This window comes from Electrophorus electricus, unplaced genomic scaffold (assembly GCF_041902795.1).
Source record: "Electrophorus electricus isolate QZ-2024a unplaced genomic scaffold, ASM4190279v1 Scaffold36, whole genome shotgun sequence".
NCBI classification, from domain to species: domain Eukaryota; kingdom Metazoa; phylum Chordata; class Actinopteri; order Gymnotiformes; family Gymnotidae; genus Electrophorus; species Electrophorus electricus.
In genome coordinates, this window is record NW_027658649.1 from 889,468 (window position 1) to 898,973 (window position 9,506).

At 41.0% G+C, this 9,506-nt stretch overlaps 1 non-coding gene across 1 annotated transcript; it reads left to right on the top strand.

The window, feature by feature from the left end:
- Window positions 1-8,483: 8,483 nt before the first annotated feature.
- Window positions 8,484-8,557, top strand: trnai-aau (transfer RNA isoleucine (anticodon AAU)). Its single transcript has one exon. It is a non-coding gene; the product is annotated as a tRNA-Ile (tRNA).
- Window positions 8,558-9,506: the final 949 nt, after the last annotated feature.

A 9,506-nucleotide genomic window follows, 5' to 3' on the forward strand; every position in this document is an offset into this window, starting at 1 on the left:
CTGTATGCACTATTATGGATGGAGATTTGGTGTATATGATCTGGCCAGGATAGTATGAAGGCCCTGCCACTAGTGGTGACCAAAAAAAAGCACTGGTTTCAGTTAGAGAGCAAAAGAAAAAACAGTTTCAGCCAGCAGGAATACCCAGAAGAAAGGTCTCTTTATCAGTGAGAGCACGCATGTAGGTTTCCCAGGTGGGGGTAGAGAAAGCGAAGTCCAAACTCACCATATGCTAGTGGGCAGTCTGCAGGAAAGAGCCCAGGGTAGAATGTACTGGGTCCTGTGGGCTGGACGGAGTACTGCTGGGGATGTCCCACGTAAGGAAGGCCACTGTGGTGATACTGAGAATGAAACAGAACAGCAGAGGTAAAGGGCCTAGCACCAGACATGGCCATTCATATAGGACACTCCTAAAAGAGATATTCAAAGCAGTAAACAAACAAAAATTACAAAAACATTTAGTTTTTACACTGAAAAAAAACTAAACTAGAACTTCTCATTTCTGCTTCCAAGATAAAACATATTTTTATCTACACATTTTAGGAGCAGTTTATTTATTGCTGGCCAACCTGTTTATAGACAGATTTTCAACCCATTTGCTACACTGTGTACATATTTGCACAGGCGCTTTTCTCTGCTCTGGGTACCTGAGGCACGTAGTACTGGAGTACGTAGTACTGGCCGGTCTGGGATGAGGTGAAGGGCATGGGTGTCAGGAACATCATGATGGGCTGGCTGGACACGGGTCGAAAGGAAGCGCTGTTACTTGGAATGGCAGGCTGGGCTGTCTGCATCTGAGGGATCTGGAAAAGCTGGGAGAGGAGAGGAGTGGAGAGTGAGGGTCACAGAGCAGCGTGGCGTATGCCGCAGCAGCCGACTCAGACGCTCGGAGTGAAGACTTTAGTCAAGAGTTGAGTCGTGGACTCTACAGCAGTTGTACTGGGAATGTTGAGGAGATATATACATAAAAAAAAAAAGTTTAAAATTTAAGGGATTTTGAATGTCCTATTATGCTAGGCATGCAAGATACAAAAAGAAAACCTTTCAAGAGTCTGTTTCACATGCATGGCACTAATACAAGGGTGAATGAACTAGCATGAAAAATTAAACAATTACAATGATGGATGCAGCTAATTAGCCATGATTGCAGGAGAGGGGATATATATGTAAAAGACAACTAATCTTGAATGTAAATTTGTACTCATAACCTGAGTCTATCAAAGCCAATGCTGACAAAATATGACATGAGCTAGAATTCAGAATGTGACAAACCCCCATCCCAGTTGGCTTTGATGCTCAGAATGGGAACACAGTGAGGGAATTCCTTCTACATGAGAAACAGTAAAATGAGCCTAAGACGTGATTCTCACATACTGTCTCCCACCGAGCTGTTGCCATCTTAACATTTTCTGGACATAAAATCCTCCCTCCAGCAGTTATGCAGGCAGGCAGAAATGAACCTTTGTATGGGCTCCTGGGTAATGGAGCAGCCATACCATGTCCAAAACAGATTATTAAAAAGCACTGGAGTCCAAAGGAAATAAAAAGAAACAGACTAAAAAAGACTAAACATAAAAGACTAAACATAGGTGCTGGCATCCTCCGAACTGGGGAGCAGAGTGGAGCGCAGGTGCACCACTGAGCTACTGGAATGTCTTTCAATGCATTTTTTGAAGACTGCAAAATTACCTGAATGGATCTCAATCCTCCCTTGAATATTGAAGCAGGAACGAGAGAGAAGCTAGTGGAAGAACGCACTAATGGGTGTAGAGGGTCAGAGAGACTGTAACACGCTCAGATACACTGGCACACACAATTTAAACAAATCTTTAAACAAATTTAAACCAAACCAAGTTTTTTTTTTTTTTTAAATGATGGAATTGAACACTGTTGTTACAGTGGAATTGTGAGGTCAGAGGCAGAGCAAATGTGTTCCACTAACCTTCCTGGCCCTTTAAGTGCACTACTGCAGATAGACTGAAAACAAATTTCACCTAAATAAAATCACACTGTAACACTGAAAACATAAACACAGACAAGCACTGAATGAGTGGTAAAGGGCATTAAAGCCTAAGTATTACATGGAGATCACCGCTCACATTTTCAATTCTTTCCTTTGACAAAACAACTCACATCAACAGCCAAGGCACTGCACTGCCTTTCTAAAAGGAGATGGCAGATGGCACTATCAATTAGCTTCACTCAAAAATGGGAGAAAACAAGGAATGCGGCATGTTATGCGCTCGTGCACATAGTTCGGTCACACGTCTCTGCTATGGTCTTCCAACGTACACTGCCCTTGATATGAGGCAATATGGCAACCTACTGTAAGCTCAACCTTGGGTCACGATATCATGCAGAGCCTTCATAATACCCTATGCTTCTGTGCATGTGCTAGTCAGATTCAAGCTCAAATATCGTCTCTCTCAGCTAGCACAGCCTGACCTCATCTGTCTACAAAACTTCCAAGAGGTCTCCGGTACACTAGACAAATGTTGCTGTTTTGTATTCACAGAGAACATTTATCCAAGTATGTGTACAGATCAAAAAGTTGGGATGCGGCTGGGAGACAGGAATCCATCTGCCTCTGAGATTGATGTGTGAGTTGGGGAGGGGAGTGCAGTGGCTAGAACACTAAACTTGGCGAGGTTTTACCACAGGCACACAGAGGAGCATGCAGCATACAGTGGGAGGTGCTGCGCTGCGGCGGTGGACATTAGCTGCTGGTGGGCAGGATGAGAGAGCAAACTGGGGGTGGAGGAGGGTGGGGGGAGCCAGGCAGAGACTGTGGGGGCAGGATGCGTGCAGACGCATGTCACATGCTGCAGGAATCTGGACCATGTTGCTGACAAGTTCATTGAATGTTTTGAAGCCAACTACAGCACATGCATGTCTGTGTTGTATCTGGGCTTGGTGGATTAGGGTCAAGGAAGACTTATTTTTAGCTGAAGATGTCTATCAATAGCAACACACTTAACTGCAGATAACCATATTTACTGCTAAACTTTGGCTGACATCTCAAGTGAGGCGCACTTCATACAGAATGAATACAAGAGTTAATTTACTGTCTTGTGCAGTTCAATATAACAAGCTCATGGTTCATTGCAGGTGGAGCCACCGTCCTTGTTGATTGAAAACCTTAAGAAGCAGAAGCAACAGTCCTATTCCAAGCTAGAGAAAAAAGGCACAGGACTCTCACACAGCAGACTCTGAAATGGAGGATCTCTCACATTAAGGTATGGCTATGCAGCCTTGAATTTTTATCTCCAGACATTCTTGTGTGGTTCCTAGATTTTTCCCACATTCCAGTCCTTTTCTCAAGTACACTTTAAATAGAAAATAAAGTAATGAATTGAAGGGAATAGCCGGTGCCATCTTTATTCTGAGCTCAATGTTGCATACAGACGAGGTATTGACCACAGAATGTCTAACAGTCTCAGGTGGGTTCAATATTTATACATTTTCATCAAGTTACAAAACCATTTTTTTTTTAAATTGTATCTTTAGGTGGTATCCTGGCCTCAATCCTGGACTTGCCACAGAGGCCATATTTGGTCATTCTCACTTCCTGCTTACTTCTGAAGCCTAATTTGGTCTTTTACAATTCCTGCCATCATATTATTACATTAATAATTTCATTTTATTACCTCACTTGAGTACACCTCTAGCTGGATATTGAACCACTTGGTTGTAATCCTAAATGAATCATGAATGATACAATCAAAGGATCACTGCTTGAAGCCAAGCAAAAAAGTTAGATTTTTCACATTCACAGACATGAAGAACCAGCAGGACGAATCAAGACTCATGTGAACTGTGTGGGAAAGTAGACTTTTCACATACTGTAGAACAAAACCGCTTTGATGAAGTTGTAAGCAAAGTGCTATTAAGAACATAAGCCTGTGTAAATCCTGATAAGCAATTGTAGTTCAGAAGTGTTTGAATATGTGTATTGTTTGTTTGTATTTTCACAGGCCAAAAACAAGTACTGATTAGCAAGATTTACTACCTCCCAGTACACCATTTCTTTTTACTGCCTGAGTAGATGTTGATGGAAGTCAAAAGGGCAACAGAAGCAACAGCCATCTGGTGGTTGCTTCCAGACTACCAGATCAGCTTGATATTCTCTATTGCCTCTCTCTGGCAGAATACCCACCAGGTCATTCCACATTTGCATAGTTTTGGTGATGCTCTTTGCTTTGGCTTCAGTGTCACTTTGGTGGGCTTCTTTGGGTGGGATGATTCCCCCGCTGAGAGTGTGCGGGCTGTTGTGGAGAGAGGATGTGTCTCCAGAGTCACATCCAGACCCACATATGGCCAGCGCAACCAGAAAAGCACAGGTGAGGAAGGCAAGGCTTCTGAGAGCTACCAGCCAAGCAGGTGTGGACAGAAAAGAGGTGCTCTGTAGCAAAGAGAAAGGAAGCTGATTGCTTGGTATGTAAAAGGACAGAAACCTGGAAGCTGGTGTGGATAGTATGAAACCCACCAAAAATGAAAACAACAGCTTCATTTGGAAAGAAAACAAAACAAAAAAAACAAAAAAAACCCCACAAAATGCAACAAGAGAGAACAGGTCTTTGCTTATCTTAGATAAATCAATGTTTGAAATAATCAATGCTTTAAAAAGCATGGTAGCCAGGAACAAAAAAGTAACCAAAAGTATTCAAGTATCCATTTTTTTATATCAATTTTTATCTCTGACAAAGAAGATGTGGAGGGGAACCTGGGAGCCTGTTGGACAGGGTAATGAACTGGATTGCAGGCTCAAACACTGTATGCACTTATATGCACTTGAAGGACAGTGTTCACTACCAGTTCCGTGTACGCCTTTTTTTCTATCGTCACTTTGTATCAACTGGGAAGGAGCAACTGTCATTCACACCCAACAGGAATGCAGCTAGATGTGATCTTCAGAATTCTTGGCTATAGAATCGCCAAAAACTATCTTAAGCACTTTAGCACCATTCTAAGACAACCATTGACAATAATACTCACCTTAATGAATTCTTTGTCTGCATCTTGGCTGCATCTGAGCTGGTGGTTGAAAAGCAGGGCCCGCAGCTGTCGGTTCTGGTGCTGGATGTCATACTGCTTAGCTGTCTGACAGGCCCGCACAACTCGTAGGTCTGTTCAAGGTGGCACTTGTACACCTCAATTTCCATCGTAATTGTCCTGTACAACCATTAAAAATTTGACAGAAGTTAAAAAACAGCAGAACGGTTTGTTACAACTGGAAAAAAATAAATAAGAAAATATTGTTTGTTGTTGTACATGAAAGTCAGAGAGCCATGAGGATAAGCCCTCTTGTCCAAAGTTCTGATCAGCAGTTATGACCTCCTAACACTGCAATCAAAATGCACGGGCAAAAGATGCATTACTGAAAAAACACTCTGCACATCTGGATTTCATGTCACCACAGTCAAAGTTGAAGGCTTTGTTCGGTGAAAAGAAAACAAATGTATCAAAGTTGATGTTATACTCAGTAAGAACTCAGTACAGTAAGAAACTGCAAAATACTCAGAAAACTCTGTGCATGAGTCAGTGGCTCAATAGTCCAACTAAAATCAGCCAGGACCACAGTTTAGTTGGGTTAAACATGAGTCAACTAAATCCTTAGTCAGAGAATGATATTCTGTCTTTGCTGCTTACATGATCAGCTTCTTTCAAATAGCCATGTAAACTTAGTTATTTAGGAATAATATCAAACTACATGTGGGCCATCAGATCCTGTTTGCCCTTGAAGACCCACTCACAATCTTTGCCCAAGTCCAGCACTGGACATGCATTACCTTGCACAGTTTCACAGCTCTGGCACTGCAATCAACAATGCATACGTCTTAACTAAGAAGGCAACAGTTCAAATGGAAAACCTACTTCCTCTCTGGGAGTGAAGGAAGCCAGCTGCTTGATCTTCAGTGTCTGGTTGAGTCTTGGATGCATCAAGCACAGGGACACCAGCTGATACCCCATGGTTGAGGTGCTCCATATATTGTGCAAGGATCGGTTCGTTATAATCACCATTCTGCATTTTTTAACAGCAGCAACAGCATAAAATGGTTCAGGTAAGGGTGCATCATTGGAAGACTTTCACTAAAATATGTCCTCACCATGTCTCAAATACAGCAATACCTCTTAGAAGCCATTGTACTGCACACAGAATGGACAGTCTCAGCAGTTTCTGTTCTCATATGGAACCTCAGTGTTTTGATTACAGAACCAGCAATTCACAATGACATGAACTGGTTTCTTCCCATTGAATAGGGAGTTTATATATATAAATGAATTTGATCAAACTATAGCAATGATTGTGAGCAAGGAGCTTTCATTTTACAGCCTAAAAATGAAAGTGGCAAATAAATGTATGTTACAAATAAACCAAACTTGAAACGTTATATGAATAGCTTCATGTTGAATATACACAGTTAATCAGTCATTACAAACTACATTCTATTAATACAGAATGTTTATGAAAGTTAATTTAATCTAATTAACAATAAATGAACAGTCGAATATTGTAGTTCAAACAGTCCGATAGCTGTAGTAATGGCTTAACTCATTTTGCTTATTTAGAGAGAACGATACATTTGAAAACCCACAGGTTTGTGAATTTGGGTCTCTAAATCATACAAAAGTAGGTTTTCTATTGCTGAACAGTTAGCTAGCTAACAAACTACCAGCACCTAAACGATCAAAGTTGAAAGCTGAACAATGAAATGGTTCCACAAGGAATGGTTTATAGCCCCGAGTTTGACACTCGCTGACCTCAACTGTTAGCTAGCTAACTAGCGTATCGCTGTGATAAAGCGATACAATCTTTAGCAATGAGGACATGAATAAAGTATCCTTTACAATTTTCACAATATTGTGAAATTTAATTTGCTGGCATTGGAGGTTATTAAATATTCACAATATCAATAATAATTCCTTGGCTCACAGAATCAGACATTACATTTTTGCTGTTATGGCAGCTGTTATAAAGATCATATTTATACAGAACCCTGTTCAGTTAGTGCTAGTATTGAGGAACCATTGCATAACTAACAGCGGTACAGAGGCAGAAACATCATGTGTTCAGATGAATAACTGGATGTGTGTGAGACAGTCTGTGAGAGGTTTGCATTTGTGTGTTGCATGACTATGAGTGGGAAAACCATATAAAGGTAAAAACATTACCTCTGCAACAAGGATCTCTTCTATTTGAAGGAAAGGTTTAAGTTAGACACAGTCTCAACAGAGTAAGTTAAATCTGTCTGTGTTAAGACCAGTTGACATATCAGTGGTTTATCACTGATTATGTCTGCCACTGAGATACCACAAATTAAGCTTTCCAGATTCCAAGACATACAGTTGTGCAGTGTGAGCCATACATCAATTTGAAAACTTCAAAAGTCACGTAATGTGTGCATGGCATAAGCGTATTAGCAGGTCCCGAAAACATTTGCTATCAGAAAGGATTTCATCATAGAAAAAAACTACAAATTCTAGACTTGAGAATGTGAGCATCAATCCCACTAACACTCACATACTAAAAGAGCACTCTACCACTTGACCTAGTTCTCCTAGAGTGGGACTTGTTTGCAGATCGGACAAAAGCTGAAGACACAGTGGAATGGCAATTCTCTAGGAGATCATACCAAATCCTGCATCCACCCTAAATATTTCATCTAGCTGTGAAGTCAAAAAAGCTTATTCCTGAAATGACAGGAATAGTTCTTGCAGATTCTGATATGCTATGCAAACACTATAAAATGTGAGCTATGTTAGATCTGGCAGCCATTGGCTCTAACTGTCTCTTTTTATTGAGTTAAGCAATGCTTACAGAATAACTTTCTATGGCTTCAAATACTTCCAAGAATTAAACCTTGCAGAGCTCTGTAGCTAGACACATTGTCTCTGTAGGTTTGACATGTTCATTTGACAAACTAGCTAAAATAGCATCTTTTGGTTTGAATAAATTGCCCCTTAGACCCAGACAAAAAATTGCTCAAAATCTTTCTGCTTATTCATGCAGCAATGACACAGATTTCCAAAGAAAGAGGACGTATGGTTAAAGCTAGAAAAAAATGCCTACTCTGTGCTCAGGCAGAAAATCTGATATTTTAAATATGTCCCTAAAAGGTTTATATTCCTTGGCTCACAGAATCAGACATTACATTTTTGTTGTTATGGCAGATTTCATGGTGTAATAGACAGCACTATGTAACTCACAGCAATAAAGCTCAGTGGACTTTGCAATTGATGATTTCGTCACTGTGTACAACTGCACTGAATTGCTCTTTAACAAAAGCTTCTCCACATTTGCTTTTGAAGTTTAATTCAAAAGTTGGCTGCAGAATAACCATTTGTCAGAGGGAACAATAAGTGTCAACTTTCACCTATGCTCGGTCGAAAAAGTGGCCGTAATCTTGTTGACACCAATTCTACAATTTCATGGAAAGGTTCCCTTCAGTGCTGCACCAAAAACTGTGAAACGAACGGAGAAAGGCCGATTAGCTCAGTTGGTCAGAGCGTGGTGCTAATAACGCCAAGGTCATGGGTTCGATCCCCATATGGGCCATGTGGGTTTTGTTTGATGAATGACCCCTTGTCAACAAACCACCTGTTTGAACTTGTGTTGCTTATAACATTGCTTGTAAATCACAATCTGCCAAGACATGTTCCAAGTACATGAGAGTGTGTTCTTGATTACAAAACTTTACCCATGGATTTGTGCTTGTTTACAAATCTTGGACAATGCAGAGAAAAGTATGAAATCAGAGGGACTCTGGCATTAGTGTAAGGCTCTCGATCGCTGTGTGAATAGGTCAAAGAAGCAATTCCAGAGGCATGCAGACAACCTGCATCCTCCCCATCAAATTATAGCCAGTTAGGTGTCTGGCAGTGCCAGGGAGTTCAAATCCTTTAGTCTGAAATGTGTTGGGATATGATTATGCCTGCCACTGAGGTCTGACAGCTCCACAGTTGCCTTGTGAAAAGAATACAGTATAGACCGGCACCCACATACATTACTGTACACATCAGAGATCAGCGCAGGAATATCAGTTTGTAAACCCGCCAAATCTGCCCCCACAGGCTCCCTGAGTTCTACTAATCGCTCCAACACCTTGTTTCAACCTCAGTTTCTTTTTTTTTGAAGCGCATGAGGCAGCTTCAGCTATTTCCACAGGCAATCATATTAGATGTGCCATCAGTAACCAGACATGTGACTTTATTTTATTCCCCATTCTTCCATAAGAGAGGATTTCACACAGGCCAAATTTTCAGCCGTATGCGCCTGCAGGAATTTCACAACACCAAGTAGTGTAGACTTCAGAAATGTGTTGTCATCTATAAAATGGCAGGTCACAGCCAAGAAGGCATCCACATTAAGAGATGTCCACATGTCTGCTGACAAACTCATTGCAGGAATTTTCTGGACCTCAGCTTTGGCCTTCTCTTTCTCTTATTGACATTTGGCCTCAACCATGGCCTTTACAGTCTAAAGGGAAGGAAGAAAATAATTATAT